This window comes from Pseudophryne corroboree, chromosome 9, assembly GCF_028390025.1.
Source record: "Pseudophryne corroboree isolate aPseCor3 chromosome 9, aPseCor3.hap2, whole genome shotgun sequence".
NCBI classification, from domain to species: Eukaryota; Metazoa; Chordata; class Amphibia; order Anura; family Myobatrachidae; genus Pseudophryne; species Pseudophryne corroboree.
The window spans coordinates 129,115,097-129,135,309 of NC_086452.1; the positions used below are offsets into that span (position 1 = coordinate 129,115,097).

Here is a 20,213-nt window from a genome sequence, read left to right on the forward strand (position 1 = left end):
AGTTATAGAAAGAGTTCTGAGTGGACTTATTCCAAATAGTCTATTTCCTAGGAAACAGTGTGAATTCTGATTTGGATAAAGTTAACAAGAGCTTAAAGAATATTGAATACCGCTGACTCTGTCTATCCAGGTAGTTTACTGATTTTCCCTTCTGTAGACATTAAATTTACATTGTAACAATTCTCCGTTGGTTGGGTAGCAAACATAGCCTTTGATGATTTTAGTATCTTGCTGACTGATTCCTGGAGAGCCTCGAGCTTTGAATATCTACAAGCAATAGCCCAATAACAGGTTTACTGGATGGTCTATAACTTTGTTCCTTTACATAACGTGGTCACTGACAGCCATTTGCTTTATTAGGTATAGCTTTTGTAATGGACCCACTTAATCCGGCTGTGCCTATTTCACTAGTCCATGAGCTGCAGCTGTCAATTAATAGTAATAAGCTGTTTTATATGTGCACCAACTATTTATCTTGAGCAACAAGCAGCTAATTCACATTGTAATTAACTATTACTCAAGTAGATCAGTGTCTAGGCTGCTTCTGTCTGCAGCATCCAATCTTTTAAGCTATGTAGAAGTCTCTCTTTGTGTACATGGCAGCCAGCACCTATTTATTAATTACACGTCTTGCTGCACCCTAGTGTACAAGGTATTGTGACATCTGGAATAATGGATAACTAAAACACATGGTCTGTACAGGGTAATTTTCTACAGGCCTCTCCAGTGATTCAAGGGCTGACCATCTGTGCATCAGTAGCAGCTGTTATCCTTTCTTGTTTCTCTACTACGACTGTTGATGCGGCTATCTTCAGTTACTGAGAACGGCGCTGTCTCTGGTAAAACCCCTTCTCTTGCTTACAGCCTCCAGCCACTATCTCTCCTCTAAGATGGCTGCTCAATGACCACCAGCTGTCACACCAGCCAGCATGAGCCAGCCTCTCCCTGACGCTGCATGTGATATCTATGTATCCAGTGCACGGGTGAGAGTTCCCATTCCCCATCGCTAGCTCTGTAGCTCTAATCATACTGTCACCAATGATGCTCTGGCTCCATTAAATTTATATAAAGGCAGTATTTACAAGTAAATGAATGGCTCCACTCACCTGGAAGTACATGAAAGCTGGAAGTCCAAGCTGGAGATGTTGAAGTCTGAACATGATGCGCTTCCAATACACTGATATTTTGTAAGTAATAAATGTGAAAACAATGGCTGTGTTGGGTGTTTTTATTTAATAAATTACTTAAATATTTAGACAATGTGTACTTGATGTCCAGGCATGCGGGCACTTGTGGTTCAACAAGTGACACATGTATGTGTAATGTGTATGTAAGGAATTACCTTTACCTTATTGATGTTTGCATTTATCCCTGAATGGAGAAATGTTGGCACACAAGGAATGTTTAGTTACTGCCAGCAAGATTTAGAGCAGTATTTCTGTACATTAAGTACACCATTGGTTTGGACACATTCCAGCAGATGATGACATGCTCATGTTTTTGAAGTCAGCGACTTTTAATAGTATAAAAGCAGAAGCCTTTTACTGGCTGCCATATACACTGTGTGCTGATCTCAGGTGTTCAACATGATGCTCATCACAGTGTTTATGCTGGTTGGTGTAACCCTCTCTCAGGGGGCAGGTAAGTATGTAATAGGAATAAAACATCATCTGTAAGTTTATGACTGATTTATTTTTTTAATGTTTGTCTTTTACCCTCTGTAAATATTATTATCTGTTTAATTACTGTATGACATATTAGGTGCTGATTCCGTTCCTGATCCAAAGTGTGTAGAGAAACCTGGGGATAAATCAGCATGCTTGTCAATTACGTTTGTAGTAAGTAGTATTGTATTTACATGAAATATATACATTGATTCAGTCTTTATTACCTCTTCTCACCCTCCCTCCCTTCTTGCATTTATCATCTGCCCCCTTTCATCTCATGCACATTATCTATGTCTTTTCATGCTTTCCAGTAGATCCTCCTTTCCATCTCATTTATTTTCTATCTTTATTTTCCTTTTATTTTGTCACATGTGAACTTTTTCTAAATATAATATACTAGCTTATGTTTTATTTCTTGTTGTATTTTTCAATAGAAAACTGGAAAACTGGTTACAGCACTTCAAAACTTCCTCTGTGCATGTCCTGAAAATGCGGTACTGTAAATAAGCTGATTTCTATGTTTTACATTATCAGTGATAAATACAGATGAACACAAAAACAAAATTCACAACCATGAAGCACTTGCATTCCTGCCAGTATGCCCCATTGAAAAATTAAGACACCTATTTTTGGATGAGACCAAATCTCTTTTTTTACACAGAATAGGAAGAGTGAAAATAAGGAATTTCCATAATGACAAGTTTAAACTTGTAATTAACAAGCACTTTATTGCTTTAGAGCTGTGATTCTCAAAATTAGTCCTCAGGGTACACTTACAGTCCAGATTTTAAAGATGCTTAAGCAGTGATGTTTTAATTATACCCCAGTCAGTCTGAGTATCGCATCTGGGAACAAGCATGGATTGCTGTATAATCTGGACAGTTAGGGTACCTTGAGGAACTAAGTAAGAGAACCACTGCTCTATAGCAATAGTTTACGATTTAGGTGCAACATTGCACATGATATGCTAATTAGTTTTGACTTTGTCAGCAGTATTATATATATGTATGTGTATGTGTGTGTGTATATATATATTTTTTTTTTTTATGGATGCAAATTATCCATGACTAGAAAAGCAGGGCGAAACAGATTTGATCACAAAACACAAAATATGCCATTAGCCAAAATTATAGAATGGAATGAAAGTGAATGAGATTCTCTATACCTATCCCTGTAACTTGAAATAGAAACAAAATGAATCTTTATCAAGGACCATTCACACTGGTACTTTAAGATATTTGCAGTTTCTATTACAATTAAATGTGTGTACTGTATGTGTGTATATTAGAGATGAGCGCCGGAAATTTTTCGGGTTATGTGTTTTGGTTTTGGGTTCGGTTCCGCGGCCGTGTTTTGGGTTCGACCGCGTTTTGGCAAAACCTCACCGAATTTTTTTTGTCGGATTCGGGTGTGTTTTGGATTCGGGTGTTTTTTTAAAAAAACCCTAAAAAACAGCTTAAATCATAGAATTTGGGGGTAATTTTGATCCCAAAGTATTATTAACCTCAAAAAACATAATTTACACTCATTTTCAGCCTATTCTGAACACATCACACCTCACAATATTATTTTTAGTCCTAAAATTTGCACCGAGGTCGCTGTGTGAGTAAGATAAGCGACCCTAGTGGCCGACACAAACACCGGGCCCATCTAGGAGTGGCACTGCAGTGTCACGCAGGATGGCCCTTCCAAAAAACCCTCCCCAAACAGCACATGACGCAAAGAAAAAAAGAGGCGCAATGAGGTAGCTGACTGTGTGAGTAAGATTAGCGACCCTAGTGGCCGACACAAACACCGGGCACATCTAGGAGTGGCACTGCAGTGTCACGCAGGATGTCCCTTCCAAAAAACCCTCCCCAAACAGCACATGACGCAAAGAAAAAAAGAGGCGCAATGAGGTAGCTGTGTGAGTAAGATTAGCGACCCTAGTGGCCGACACAAACACCGGGCCCATCTAGGAGTGGCACTGCAGTGTCACGCAGGATGTCCCTTCCAAAAAACCCTCCCCAATCAGCACATGATGCAAAGAAAAAGAAAAGAAAAAAGAGGTGCAAGATGGAATTATCCTTGGGCCCTCCCACCCACCCTTATGTTGTATAAACAAAACAGGACATGCACACTTTAACCAACCCATCATTTCAGTGACAGGGTCTGCCACACGACTGTGACTGATATGACGGGTTGGTTTGGACCCCCCCAAAAAAAGAAGCAATTAATCTCTCCTTGCACAAACTGGCTCTACAGAGGCAAGATGTCCACCTCATCTTCACCCTCCGATATATCACCGTGTACATCCCCCTCCTCACAGATTATCAATTCGTCCCCACTGGAATCCACCATCTCAGCTCCCTGTGTACTTTGTGGAGGCAATTGCTGCTGGTCAATGTCTCCGCGGAGGAATTGATTATAATTCATTTTAATGAACATCATCTTCTCCACATTTTCTGGATGTAACCTCGTACGCCGATTGCTGACAAGGTGAGCGGCGGCACTAAACACTCTTTCGGAGTACACACTTGTGGGAGGGCAACTTAGGTAGAATAAAGCCAGTTTGTGCAAGGGCCTCCAAATTGCCTCTTTTTCCTGCCAGTATAAGTACGGACTGTGTGACGTGCCTACTTGGATGCGGTCACTCATATAATCCTCCACCATTCTATCAATGTTGAGAGAATCATATGCAGTGACAGTAGACGACATGTCCGTAATCGTTGTCAGGTCCTTCAGTCCGGACCAGATGTCAGCATCAGCAGTCGCTCCAGACTGCCCTGCATCACCGCCAGCGGGTGGGCTCGGAATTCTGAGCCTTTTCCTCGCACCCCCAGTTGCGGGAGAATGTGAAGGAGGAGATGTTGACAGGTCGCGTTCCGCTTGACTTGACAATTTTGTCACCAGCAGGTCTTTCAACCCCAGCAGACCTGTGTCTGCCGGAAAGAGAGATCCAAGGTAGGCTTTAAATCTAGGATCGAGCACGGTGGCCAAAATGTAGTGCTCTGATTTCAACAGATTGACCACCCGTGAATCCTTGTTAAGCGAATTAAGGGCTGCATCCACAAGTCCCACATGCCTAGCGGAATCGCTCCGTGTTAGCTCCTTCTTCAATGCCTCCAGCTTCTTCTGCAAAAGCCTGATGAGGGGAATGACCTGACTCAGGCTGGCAGTGTCTGAACTGACTTCACGTGTGGCAAGTTCAAAGGGCATCAGAACCTTGCACAACGTTGAAATCATTCTCCACTGCACTTGAGACAGGTGCATTCCATCTCCTATATCGTGCTCAATTGTATAGGCTTGAATGGCCTTTTGCTGCTCCTCCAACCTCTGAAGCATATAGAGGGTTGAATTCCACCTCGTTACCACTTCTTGCTTCAGATGATGGCAGGGCAGGTTCAGTAGTTTTTGGTGGTGCTCCAGTCTTCTGTACGTGGTGCCTGTACGCCGAAAGTGTCCCGCAATTTTTCTGGCCACCGACAGCATCTCTTGCACGCCCCTGTCGTTTTTTAAAAAATTCTGCACCACCAAATTCAAGGTATGTGCAAAACATGGGACGTGCTGGAATTTGCCCATATTTAATGCACACACAATATTGCTGGCGTTGTCCGATGCCACAAATCCACAGGAGAGTCCAATTGGGGTAAGCCATTCCGCGATGATCTTCCTCAGTTGCCGTAAGAGGTTTTCAGCTGTGTGCGTATTCTGGAAAGCGGTGATACAAAGCGTAGCCTGCCTAGGAAAGAGTTGGCGTTTGCGAGATGCTGCTACTGGTGCCGCCGCTGCTGTTCTTGCGGCGGGAGTCCATACATCTACCCAGTGGGCTGTCACAGTCATATAGTCCTGACCCTGCCCTGCTCCACTTGTCCACATGTCCGTGGTTAAGTGGACATTGGGTACAACTGCATTTTTTAGGAGACTGGTGAGTCTTTTTCTGACGTCCGTGTACATTCTCGGTATCGCCTGCCTAGAGAAGTGGAACCTAGATGGTATTTGGTAACGGGGGCACACTGCCTCAATAAATTGTCTAGTTCCCTGTGAACTAACGGCGGATACCGGACGCACGTCTAACACCAACATAGTTGTCAAGGACTCAGTTATCCGCTTTGCAGTAGGATGACTGCTGTGATATTTCATCTTCCTCGCAAAGGACTGTTGAACAGTCAATTGCTTACTGGAAGTAGTACAAGTGGGCTTACGACTTCCCCTCTGGGATGACCATCGACTCCCAGCGGCAACAACAGCAGCGCCAGCAGCAGTAGGCGTTACACGCAAGGATGCATCGGAGGAATCCCAGGCAGGAAAGGACTCGTCAGACTTGCCAGTGACATGGCCTGCAGGACTATTGGCATTCCTGGGGAAGGAGGAAATTGACACTGAGGGAGTTGGTGGGGTGGTTTGCGTGAGCTTGGTTACAAGAGGAAGGGATTTACTGGTCAGTGGACTGCTTCCGCTGTCACCCAAAGTTTTTGAACTTGTCACTGACTTATTATGAATGCGCTGCAGGTGACGTATAAGGGAGGATGTTCCGAGGTGGTTAACGTCCTTACCCCTACTTATTACAGCTTGACAAAGGGAACACACGGCTTGACACCTGTTGTCCGCATTTCTGGTGAAATACCTCCACACCGAAGAGCTGATTTTTTTGGTATTTTCACCTGGCATGTCAACGGCCATATTCCTCCCACGGACAACAGGTGTCTCCCCGGGTGCCTGACTTAAACAAACCACCTCACCATCAGAATCCTCCTGGTCAATTTCCTCCCCAGCGCCAGCAACACCCATATCCTCCTCATCCTGGTGTACTTCAACACTGACATCTTCAATCTGACTATCAGGAACTGGACTGCGGGTGCTCCTTCCAGCACTTGCAGGGGGCATGCAAATAGTGGAAGGCGCATGCTCTTCACGTCCAGTGTTGGGAAGGTCAGGCATCGCAAACGACACAATTGGACTCTCCTTGTGGATTTGGGATTTCAAAGAACGCACAGTTCTTTGCGGTGCTTTTGCCAGCTTGAGTCTTTTCAGTTTTCTAGCGAGAGGCTGAGTGCTTCCATCCTCATGTGAAGCTGAACCACTAGCCATGAACATAGGCCAGGGCCTCAGCCGTTCCTTGCCACTCCGTGTGGTAAATGGCATATTGGCAAGTTTACGCTTCTCCTCCGACAATTTTATTTTAGGTTTTGGAGTCCTTTTTTTTCTGATATTTGGTGTTTTGGATTTGACATGCTCTGTACTATGACATTGGGCATCGGCCTTGGCAGACGACGTTGCTGGCATTTCATCGTCTCGGCCATGACTAGTGGCAGCAGCTTCAGCACGAGGTGGAAGTGGATCTTGATCTTTCCCTAATTTTGGAACCTCAACTTTTTTGTTCTCCATATTTTATAGGCAGAACTAAAAGGCACCTCAGGTAAACAATGGAGATGGATGGATTGGATAGTTTACTAGTATACAATTATGGACGGACTGCCACGGTTAGGTGGTATAAAAAAACCACGGTTAGGTGGTATATATTATAATAATAATACAATTATGGATGGACGGACTGCCTGCCGACTGCCGACACAGAGGTAGCCACAGCCGTGAACTACCGCACTGTACACTGGTTGATAAAGAGATAGTAGTATACTCGTAACAACTAGTATGACACTATGACGACGGTATAAAGAATGAAAAAAAAACCACGGTTAGGTGGTATATATTATAATAATAATACAATTATGGATGGACGGACTGCCTGCCGACTGCCGACACAGAGGTAGCCACAGCCGTGAACTACCGCACTGTACACTGGTTGATAAAGAGATAGTAGTATACTCGTAACAACTAGTATGACACTATGACGACGGTATAAAGAATGAAAAAAAAACCACGGTTAGGTGGTATATATTATAATAATAATACAATTATGGATGGACGGACTGCCTGCCGACTGCCGACACAGAGGTAGCCACAGCCGTGAACTACCGCACTGTACACTGGTTGATAAAGAGATAGTAGTATACTCGTAACAACTAGTATGACACTATGACGACGGTATAAAGAATGCAAAAAAAACCACAGTTAGGTGGTATATATTATAATAATAATACAATTATGGATGGACGGACTGCCTGCCGACTGCCGACACAGAGGTAGCCACAGCCGTGAACTACCGCACTGTACACTGGTTGATAAAGAGATAGTAGTATACTCGTAACAACTAGTATGACACTATGACGGTATAAAGAATGAAAAAAAAAACCACGGTTAGGTGGTATATATTATAATAATAATACAATTATGGATGGACGGACTGCCTGCCGACTGCCGACACAGAGGTAGCCACAGCCGTGAACTACCGCACTGTACACTGGTTGATAAAGAGATAGTAGTATACTCGTAACAATTAGGATGACACTATGACGGTATAAAGAATGAAAAAAAAACCACGGTTAGGTGGTAGGTATATAATAATAAATAATACAATTCTGGTCGGACGGACTGCCTGCCGTGTGCCGACACAGAGGTAGCCACAGCCGTGAACTACCGCACTGTACACTGGTTGATAAAGAGATAGTAGTATACTCGTAACAATTAGGATGACACTATGACGGTATAAAGAATGAAAAAAAAACCACGGTTAGGTGGTAGGTATATAATAATAAATAATACAATTCTGGTCGGACGGACTGCCTGCCGTGTGCCGACACAGAGGTAGCCACAGCCGTGAACTACCGCACTGTACACTGGTTGATAAAGAGATAGTAGTATACTCGTAACAATTAGGATGACACTATGACGGTATAAAGAATGAAAAAAAAACCACGGTTAGGTGGTAGGTATATAATAATAAATAATACAATTCTGGTCGGACGGACTGCCTGCCGTGTGCCGACACAGAGGTAGCCACAGCCGTGAACTACCGCACTGTACACTGGTTGATAAAGAGATAGTAGTATACTCGTAACAATTAGGATGACACTATGACGGTATAAAGAATGAAAAAAAAACCACGGTTAGGTGGTAGGTATATAATAATAAATAATACAATTCTGGTCGGACGGACTGCCTGCCGTGTGCCGACACAGAGGTAGCCACAGCCGTGAACTACCGCACTGTACACTGGTTGATAAAGAGATAGTAGTATACTCGTAACAATTAGGATGACACTATGACGGTATAAAGAATGAAAAAAAAACCACGGTTAGGTGGTAGGTATATAATAATAAATAATACAATTCTGGTCGGACGGACTGCCTGCCGTGTGCCGACACAGAGGTAGCCACAGCCGTGAACTACCGCACTGTACTGTGTCTGCTGCTAATATAGACTGGTTGATATTTAAAGAGATATTAGTAGTATACAACAATACTATACTGGTGGTCAGGCACTGGTCACCACTCCTGCAGCAAAAGTGTGCACTGTTAATTAATATAATTGTACTCCTGGCTCCTGCTAACAACCTGCAGTGCTCCCCAGTCTCCCCCACAATTAATTATAAGCTTTTAATTTATACATTGATGACTGTGCAGCACACTGGGCTGAGCTGAGTGCACACAGACTGAGTCACACTGTGTGACTGACTGTGCTGTGTATCGTTTTTTTTTTCAGGCAGAGAACGGATATAGCAGAGAGAAGTGAACGGATATATTATATTAAATAAAAGTTAACTAGCAACTGCACTGGTCACTGACTGTGGTAAACTAACTCTGTCTGCGACTCTGCACAATCTCTCTCTATCTAATCTATCTATCTCTATTCTAATGGAGAGGACGCCAGACACGTCCTCTCCCTATCAATCTCAATGCACGAGTGAAAATGGCGGCGACGCGCGGCTCCTTATATAGAATCCGAGTCTCGCGATAGAATCCGAGCCTCGCGAGAATCCGACAGCGTCATGATGACGTTCGGGCGCGCTCGGGTTAACCGAGCAAGGCGGGAAGATCCGAGTCGCTCGGACCCGTGGAAAAAAAAGTGAAGTTCGTGCGGGTTCGGATTCAAAGAAACCGAACCCGCTCATCTCTAGTGTATATACACACACAGTATGTGTATACATACCCCTTTGCATATTAATGCAATAAACATAAAGTCCTACTTAAGCATTTTTTTACTTACATTATTATTCATATTTTTTACAGGGTAAAGCTTTCAATTTCCAAGAATTTAAAAAATTGTATTTTGCGCTGACAGCTGAACTTGTAAGTAAATGTTTCTGCATACATTTATTAACATGAATAATAATATGATTGGTACATGTGGTAATACAATGGATTTTTTTCATGAAGGAGGGTTACTGTGGAGGCATTTAATCACTTTATCATGCTCTAGATATTCCCCATTGAGAAACAGCAATTTTCAACCAAAATATTTTCCCAATTTGCCCAGTGACAATGTTAGAAGTACGGCTTCAGGGTAATCTACTGTACATCTGACAGCAGCTGACAGGTCAGTCACTGATAGGTGCAGAACATACGCTGCAGATAAATAATGTATGAGGCTCCAAACACTCAGGACAGTACTCAATGATATAATTATTGTGAGACCACATGGTTTCCTGTGACCAATGTGGTATTTCAAACTGCCCCACTAAGCTGTACAACATGTTATATAGCTCAGTGGGTAAGATATATATATATATATATATATATATATATACACACACACATATATATATATATATATATATATATATATACACAAAGTAGAGGAGTTCCATTCAGCATATAGACATTTTGTGTGCATAACATTTTGGCTGTAATGACCCGTGCAATATAGTGGAAGGAAAAATGTGACTATGAAGTTTCAGGCCATATGGGACAGTAGAACTTTCACAGTTGTGGCATTTTACCATGGGCGAACTGCAAATCTCACAACGGATGTGCAGCTGGATAATGACAATACTCGGTGTATGATTAGAGTAGGTTCATTCCATATGTATAAATGTATCCTTAATTACAAATCCCTTTTGGGTCATTTGACACCACTTACAATCTCCACCATGCAAATCCCAGACGTTCACATTGTTTCTTGAAATTAGCATCTTATTCACATCACAGCTGCATACAAAGTTGCTTATAGTGTCCCTGGCACTTAGGGTTTATATATATATATATATATATATATATATATATATAGCCTAATCAAAGCAGGCAAAGCCATGCACCCATAGAAAAAAAAATACAGAAAAATGTGTATTTTGAGCACCTCCCTGCCCACACTGCAGCATGTGATGGGCTGAGGAGAAGATCTGCAGCTGCTTTTTCCAGGTAAGGGATGGGGACCTGGGCCCCCAGTGGGCCCCTCCATCAGACCTGGAGCCCGGGTAATAAGTACATACCCCTACCTCTCGGCACCCCTGCCTGTGTATGCATTGTACTTTTATCACATCAGTTATGTGAAGAGGATGCATGTTATGTGGAAATCTAGCTTCCATAAAGGCCCCTTGGTTTCTTTAAAAATGGAAAAAACTATGTGTAATGTAATCACATATTGAGCAGAACTACTTATGTGACTTCCTATGTAGGAGTGATCAGCTAGGTAATAGTAAGTTTAAAAAAGTGTTGACTTGAATTTGTGATCTATTTGCAACATTGTGATTGTCCTAAATATTATGCCGGCAGAACAATCAGGCATTTAAAACACAGTTTTATGGAAAATCACAGAAATATTTTGTATAAGACTCTAAAGCTGGCCATACACCTAAAGCTTTATTGTGCGATCTGGCTGGTTGGAATAAAAATCTGGTAATGTATAGATGCAAATGACAATTGAAAATTTGCTCCTAAATTACGTAAAACTGACAAAAATGGTCCTTCAGACAGTTTGGTTAAATCAACTGGATTTAACCAATTTGTCTGATTGACCATTTTTGTCTGTTTTCCAGTGTTTGGGACCAAATGGTCAATTGTCATTTGCTCTCATGCATTACCAGATTTTCATTCTAACCAGCCAGATTGGACAATAAAGCTTCAGGTGTATGACCAGCTGAAGGTTCTAATTCAGACCTGATCGCTCCTCTGCAAATTTGCAGAGGTTTGCCATCAGTCACCACCCAGACAGAGTCAAAATCCGCCCCATGCAAGTCTGTGTATGTCGGGTGATAAACATTGCATACGCCGGTCAGCTGCAAATCCAGTCTGTGTGTAGCCCAGAACCTACTCCTACAGTGTGAAAGAAACAGGCTGATCGGGGCAGGAGCTGATGTCACACACCCTCCCTGAAAATGCTTGGGCATGCCTGCGTTCTTCCTGACACTCCCAGAAAACGGCCAGTTACCATCCCCAAACATCCACTTCCTGTCAGTAAAACCTGTGAATGCCTAGTAATCAAAAAAGATGCTGAATTATTTCACAGTTTGGCTTCGCGTATGTGCATTACGATACATACACATGCACAGTCCATCGATAATTGCCGCCTAGCGAATTTGCACAACAGAGATCAGGTCTGAATTAGGCCCTAAGTCCCAGTGTGCTTTAGCATTATGTGGACTACAGTCTAATGGAGGATACTTATGGCATCTGAGACTGATAGGGACTGATTATATTCCTGCTACTAGTGGCATATCTATAATGGGTGCAGGGTATAAAGTGTTCATGGGCTCATGTGTCCACGTGGGGCCCACACTGCACACTTTGCACCCATTTATTTTATACCCAATTTTCTGGAGTCCCACATCGTCAGTGGCAGAGCTGCACAAATCATAGGAAAATGGCACAATGGCCATTTTCGTGGTGTTTTGTGCATGCACAATAGGAAAAGTCTACTAGTCCTCACTAGGGTGCTGCTGGTTAGAGAGTAGGGTGTCCAGATGGAGACTGCACACAGGCCCCTTCTCTCTTAATGCGTCCTTACCTGCTACTGTAAGAGTGGATAGAGTTAGTAAGTTGTGTCGGCAGGGCTGTAGACACTGGGCACTAGGGTCACCAGGGGATCCTAGCACTGCCACAGAGACTAGTGTGCATGTGCAGATCTCCAGGAATATGGTGTGGTGGCCATTTTCCCAGAGATTTCCTTACTGTACATGTGCAAATCTCCAGAACAAATGTCGCTGCACCATTTACCGGAGATTTACTTAGAGATGCTGCAGCCAGCGGTGAACTCCGGAGAGGTGAGTATTGCACCCATTGTAAATACTTCAGTGGGGATGAGAAGATCAATAGAAGAATTCATTTTACATTTTTTAATTGTTATTTGAAAGATAATTTAAAACACCTATTAAGGTTCTACTATACAAATATGTTACAAATCTTCCTTAGATTCGGAACAATCTGTTTTCTTCTAAGTGTCTTTTAGAATTATAACAATGTTGCAGTTGCTACTTGCAAAGGGATTGCTGAACAAACATTTTACATAGTATATGAAGAGAGACTATGGTTAATTAGTTCAGATTAGTGGTTAAGGAAACATTGTTTTGACAGATATATTGTACTGGTACCAATTTTTGTCCGCAAGTTATAGAATGAGAATCACTTAGGGATCCCCATCTATCATCAATAGTTACAGTAGCAACCATTGATGGTTTGTGGTTGATGATTTTACCATTATTAGGAGAGGTACACATATTGTGATGGAAGACTGGTGGTGGCGTGTATATGCTGTGGTCTGAATAACCGTAGTAGCCAAACATTGATGGCTGCTTTGATATAATGCAGCAATAGTTTAGACATCGATAGACAAGCAGTACCCGCTGCTGGTCCTCATAATTTGTGTCTATTATATTTGTGAATTTAATATAACAATGAGAATATAATATTGATGAAAAGTGAGGTCAAGTCAAGAGTGGTCATTTTGTATAATTGGTTCGCATATGCCTTTATTTTATTTCCATATTTTAAAAGTGTCTTCTATTTTGTGTATAAACAAAGACAATTATTTTAAAAGAATGCTGTACAGCTACATATTTATACTGAAATAATGGAGAAGAATGGTTCTGGGATGCTGCATATATTGCTGACTTACTGTATTTAATGTTACATTATTGAGCAGAATTTTCAGAAGACAGAGATGTAAAGTAATAAAATATGTAATGATATTTATTGTGAAAGTATATTTTACTTATCATTTCTGATCAATTCACAGGCATGTGTTGGTTGTGATGTTAATATTCTTTTGGGTTCAGAACTGATATTGGTAAGTGTACTGTACATACAAAAATTACATGTATACAGCTCCCTGGTGTGTTTAGCAGAAGGGTTTTAAATCCTATGGCTGGTTTGGTCACTAAATATTGTCCAAATATAATTTGTACACTATGCTAATCTGTCTCTCTGTCTGTCTGTCTGTCTGTCTCTCTCTCTCTCTCTCTCTCACTCTCGCTCCCACTCTCACACACAACACATTATATGTACATTATGGGGGTTATTCAGATGTTGAAGCCAAAAAAAAAGCAAACTTGGCAAAACCATGTTGCACTGCAGGTGGGGCAGATGTAGCATGTTCCGACTTAGAGAGATTTAGATTTGGGTGGGGTATGTCCAAACTGAAATGTAAATTGCAGTATAAAAATAAAGCTGTCTAACATTTCTGGGCTACATGCAAAAGCAGGCAGTATTTACCCTGCACAGAAAAAATATAAATGTATATTTGAATAGCAAAATGGTTTGTTCCAGATACAAACTTACATGCTTTTTCTGCCTTGCTTCCAAATCAGAATCAGACGCTATATGCACAATATGAACTATTTAGTCAAATTATTAACCTGTTCTACTTAACATTTTACACAGGAAATCCCCCACCACCTAAGATCCTGCACTTGCCCCTGAGCTGTATTCTTTATAAATGACAGATTATGCTGTTATTCATCACCAGCTGCTTCCCATCTCCTATTTAGTCATTTGTAATATGTTATGTTATTTTAAAAGGGAGATCAACTGAATTTAAAAAAAAACCCTCTAATGTTCAAATATGGAAATTCTAGTTCTATTTAGAAAAGTACTGCTAGTGTGTAGGACTATTTATGTGAAATATATATAATGCATTTTTCAGTTTGCCTTGGATTAATATTAGAAGAGCAGCAATATACACACAGAAAGTTTTCATGTTTACAGATGTAGTAGAAAGTGTTGCACCATGGTACTGAGGGCCTTATGCAGAGTTTGAAAAAAATGCAGCTAAAGTTTATAAGTTTGAACCCTAACAAAACATTGGAAGTGGTGTAAAGGGTTTTTCTTGTGTGGTTCCATGAAGGATAAATGCTGCCAGCTTTAGCATATAGCACCTATATACTGGATAATTCTGTTCCTACACTGCAGTGATTCTTTCTGCACATTATAAATGCCCCCACCCTGCAGTGCAGCATTTTTTCCCAAAGTACAAAATTACACCTTATAATTGGATTTATTGCTATATTTGAGGAGTATCTTTATTACAAAAAAATATTTTCTGGTTAGACAGTATATGCAAATTTCTAGCACCCATTTAATGTGTATCGGGTGGGTGTGGGGCACAGCAGGTACTGTCTCAAAAAAAGGGACTGTCCTGTGAAAATCAGGACATTTGGGAGGTTTGCTGTTCCACTATTTTCACTGGTACAAACAGTACCATAGTTTCTATGGGACTTGACATATTGCAAGAAGAATTACAAGGTTTGATCCCAGTAGATAACAATATATGCAGGTGGCATTAGCCCCTAGTAGCCTAAGCAGTAGTTGCTCTCCCCACTGACACATGAGTAGCCTGGCGGCTGTGTATGCACATTAGACTTGCCACGTCCGACCCCAGAAGCAGAGTAATGATAGCATAAGCCATCCCTTTGCTTCCAGCTCTTTGCCTGGAAGGTTCATATCTCTTATCTTATCTAGAGAATGTTAGTAAATTTCAGTGAAATTATTCATTTATGTAGGGTGACCATATTATCCCTTTTACCTGGGACGCTCACGGCAGGGACGTGCAGTCAGGGGAGGCAGGGGAGGCAGTGCCTCCCCTGTCATAATGATTAAAATAATAAAAAAAAGATATTTATAACAGAGTCTGTTATAAATATTTTTTTTCATTATTTTAATAATTCCCCTGCCCCCCGTGGCGGCTTGTGAGGGTGGGCGGCAGCGGGAGAGGTGCCTCCCGCTGCTAACATTAAAACTCCGGGCAGCGGGGGGCGGGCAGGGGGCGGAGCGCAGCAATGGGCTGTGAAAGCCCATTGAAAATGAATGGGGAAGCGGCACCTATATTGGTGCCGCAATGACAGGGGCGTGCGATGAATGCACGCCCCTGTCAGTGCCCCAGATGTGATTGGCCCAGCGGATCCAGTGCTGGATCCGCTGTCCAATCACCCCCTTCCCGGCTGCAGCAGGCGCCGTGGCCTGTGTGGGCGCCCGCTGCAGCCAGCGCCGCTACTATGGGAGAGACGTCATGAGTCATGACGTCTCTCCCATAGTACAGAAGAGACGAGCCGGCTGCGTACGGACGGAGGACAGCGCTGCAGGAGCGGTAAGTATGTATGTGTGTGTGTTTTTTTTTTTTTTTTAAATGTGTTTGTGTTTGGGGGCAGCAACAGGGGCACCGCAACTGGGGGGCACAGCAACAGGGGCACCACAACTGGGGGGCACAGCAACAGGGGCACCACAACTGGGAGTCACAGCAACAGGGGCACCACAACTGGGGGGCACAGCAACAGGGGCACCACAACTGGGGGGCACAGCAACAGGGGCACCACAACTGAGGGGCACAGCAACAGGGGCACAGCAACAGGGGCACTGCAACTGGGGGGCACAGCAACAGGGGCACCACAACTGGGGGGCACAGCAACAGGGGCACCACAACTGGGGGGGCACAGCAACAGGGGCACAGCAACAGGGGCACCACAACTGGGGGGCACAGCAACAGGGGCACCACAACTGAGGGGCACAGCAACAGGGGCACAGCAACAGGGGCACAGCAACAGGGGCACCGCAACTGGGGGGCACAGCAACAGGGGCACCACAACTGGGGGGCACAGCAACAGGGGCACCACAACTGGGGGGTACAGCAAAACCGCAACTGGGGGACACAGCAACAGGGGCACCACAACTGGGGGGCACAGCAACAGGGGCACCGCAACTGGGGGGCACAGCAAAACCGCAACTGGGGGGCACAGCAACAGGGGCACCACAACTGGGGGCACAGCAACAGGGGCACCGCAACTGGGGGGCACAGCAAAACCGCAACTGGGGGGCACAGCAACAGGGGCACCACAACTGGGGGGCACAGCAACAGGGGCACCGCAACTGGGGGGCACAGCAAAACCGCAACTGGGGGGCACAGCAACAGGGGCACCGCAACTGGGGGGCACAGCAACAGGGGCACCGCAACTGGGGGGGCACAGCAACAGGGGCAACGCAACTGGAGGGCACAGCAAAACCGCAACTGGGGGGCACAGCAACAGGGGCACCGCAACTGGGGGGCACAGCAACAGGGGCACCGCAACTGGGGGGGCACAGCAACAGGGGCACCGCAACTGGAGGGCACAGCAAAACCGCAACTGGGGGGCACAGCAACAGGGGCACCGCAACTGGGGGGCACAGCAACAGGGGCACAGCAACTGGGGGGGCACAACTACAAGGGGCACAGCAACTGGGGGCACAATTACAGGGGTCACAACTACTAGGGGCACAGCGACTGGGGGCACAGCTATTGGGGTCAAAGCTACAAGGGGCACAGCGACTGGGGTCACAACTACTGGGGGCACAGCTACAGGGGCCACAGCGACTGGAGGCAAAGCTACAAGGGGCACTGCTACAAGGGGCACAGCTACAACGGGCACAGCTACAGGGGTCACAACTACTGGGGGCACAGCCACAAGGGGCAAAGTTACAGGGGGCACAGCAACTGGGGGCATAACTACAGGGGTCACAACTACTCGGGGCACTGCTACAGGGGGCAAAGCTACTAGGGGTACAGCTACTAGGCTCACAACTATTGGGGGAGCCTGCTCCATTCTCCCAGTTAGCAGCAGCACTCTCCTCTGTCTGTGCTAACGTCTTCCCGCGTCAGCGAGTGCATAATATTTATTCATTTCTCTCTCTCTCTCTCTCTCTCTCTCTCTCTCTCCTCCTGTGGATTACTTCGTTTGTAAGTATAATTTTAATTTTTACAGGTACCGGCCCTATTGGATTCTACTGGACAAGTGGACGTGACCGGCATGGGATGTAGGTAAGTAATCTCTCTCTCATTTTTACAGGAACCACCTATTGGATTCTACATGGACAAGTGGACGTGACCGGCGTGGGATGTAGGTAAGTATGTGTGAGTGTGTGTGTTTTAATAAATTTTTACTTTCACGGTGTGTGTGTTGTGTTTTTATTTGGGTATTTTTTTTGTTGTAGAACTACAGGTACCAGCGGGCCCGTTATTTCCCCGAATGCTGGCACTTGAGGTTCTCCAAGTACCAGCAAGCGGGGGAGGCTTGCTGGGCCTTGTAGTTCCACAACAAAAAACAATATTCTTTTTCATACACACTTATGGCTATCAGCCTGGCACCCACCGCCCAGGGGTGCTGGGGACAGCCTCGGGCTTCACCCCTGGCCCTTGGGTGCCTGGAGGGGGTGGACCTCTTGATTTAAGGGGTCCCCACTCCTCCAGGGAACCCCGGCCAGAGGTGACTAGTTGGGGGGGTAATGCCACGGCCGCAGGGACCTACATAAATGTGTCCCCTGGCTGTGGCATTATGTCCCTGGCTAGTGGAGCCCGTTGCTGGTTTTAAAAATACGGGGGACCCCTACATCTTTTGTCCCCTGTATTTTTAGAACCAGGACCGGTCTAAGAGCCCGGTGCTGGTTGTCTAAATATGGGGAACCCCTGTCCAATTTTTCCCCAGTTTTTAAACAACCAGGACCGGCTCAAAGAGCCCGAGGCTGGTTACACTTAGGAGGGGGGACCTCACGCATTTTTTTTTTTTTACATTTTTTAACCCATTGAGACCCTTCTCCATTAAGTTAATGGAAGCCCTGGACAACAAAATTGCATTCATGTCCTCCTCCCACTCCCTTCCCAAACACTAATTTTTATTTTTTTTCTATAAAAATGTACAATATATCACAAGTATGATGAGCAGGCAGGCAGCAGGCATTGGCGGCATCGGACTGAGGTGCAAATTAGTGGCGGAGGGCTGGGTCAGTTGATGGTGGGCGAGTTTGTAAGCCATTGGCGGTGGCAGCAGGCATCGGCTCAGTGGCAGTAGCGGGCATTGGCTTGGCGGCGGTAGGGGTCATCGGCAGGATTCTGCGGACATTCTGGCTGTAGTGCCTCACCAGCCTCTGACCTCACCGCACGCCACTGGCTCACGGATTACACAGGATCTGTGGCTGATTAAAACCAGCTGAAATGTAGGCTTGAAGTCAGCCAACTACAGAACCAGTGTAATCCATGAGCAGGGGCGGATTGGGAACAAAAAGCGGCCCGGGAAAAATTTGTACTAGTGGCCCCACATGGGCAGCACCAGAGGTGTAAGGTCTAGCCATGGGCCATGGCAGCAGCCCCCTCCCCCCAAGACTTTCCAGATAGTGGGCATGTCCAGCATCAAGGGGGAAGTTAAAAGGAAATACAATTAAATATTATGAGCACATTATATGATATACCTTCAGAATGTAGGAAACTATATCATTCTTTAGAAATATATATTTTCTTGCTTATTACACCAACCGTTTCCCAATCACTATTCACTCAATCTTATATGTCAGCCAAGCAGGCAGACAGAGCATACACTAGATTATCTGCAATCACAGGCTAAGTGGTAAAGTAATTTTCATATATGCAAATTATTTTGCATCTTATTCATTATGTCTATAAAAATGACCACATGTCCTCAAACAAAACAGGCCCCGCGGGTGCGTCGGCCCACCGGGAATCTTCCCTGTAAACCCTATGGCCAATCCGCCTCTGTCCATGAGCGTCCCAGATAAAAGGTATAATATGCTCACCCTAATTTATGCTTTGTGAGTGTAGGGGATATTAGCACATCCACGTCACAATAATAATGCAGGATGTACTAAATAGGACTGTAATGATCTACTCACAGCTAGAGACACATCAGGCGGAAGCAGTTTCTCACCCTAATTACTATAGCTTGTACATTGTAGTGATCAGTCACCAGCAAAATAGTTTAAAGTAAATCAAATGAGTGCGTTTAGTTTTATGGCACAACTCTGACTGATATAGCCACATTTCATGTAATCTGACAAAACACAATGTACAAGTTTTACTCCAATGCTTTTATTGATAATGTAATAACTATGGGGATTATTCAGGTTTGTTAGCAAGCCAAAAAAGCTGGCAAATGGACAGAACCATGCTTCACTGCAGGTGGGGTAGATGTAACATGTGCAGAGAGATTTAGATTTGGGTGGGTTACATTGTTTCTTTGCAGCGTAAATACTGACTGCTTTATTTTACACTGCAATTAAGATTTCATTTCTAATATCCAACCCAAATTTAACACTCTGTGCACATGTTACATCTGCCCCACCTGCAGTGCAACATGGTTTTGCCCATTAGTGTGCTTTTTTGGTTTACTAACAAACCTGAATAAGACCGAATGTATGAACACATTTACATGCATTATAAAAGCATCCAATACTTCATAAAATTAAAATGATCTTACCACTA

The 20,213-nt window shown here is 44.1% G+C and overlaps 1 long non-coding RNA gene across 1 annotated transcript in view; it reads right to left on the minus strand.

Annotated features, from left to right (window-relative positions):
* Positions 1–1,693: 1,693 nt before the first annotated feature.
* LOC134956791 (uncharacterized) overlaps positions 1,694–20,213 on the minus strand; it is a 422,559-nt gene continuing 404,039 nt past the window's right edge. The window contains exon 3 of the long non-coding RNA XR_010186175.1: positions 1,694–1,800. This is a non-coding gene — a long non-coding RNA (uncharacterized LOC134956791). The remainder of the gene's footprint in view (positions 1,801–20,213) is intronic.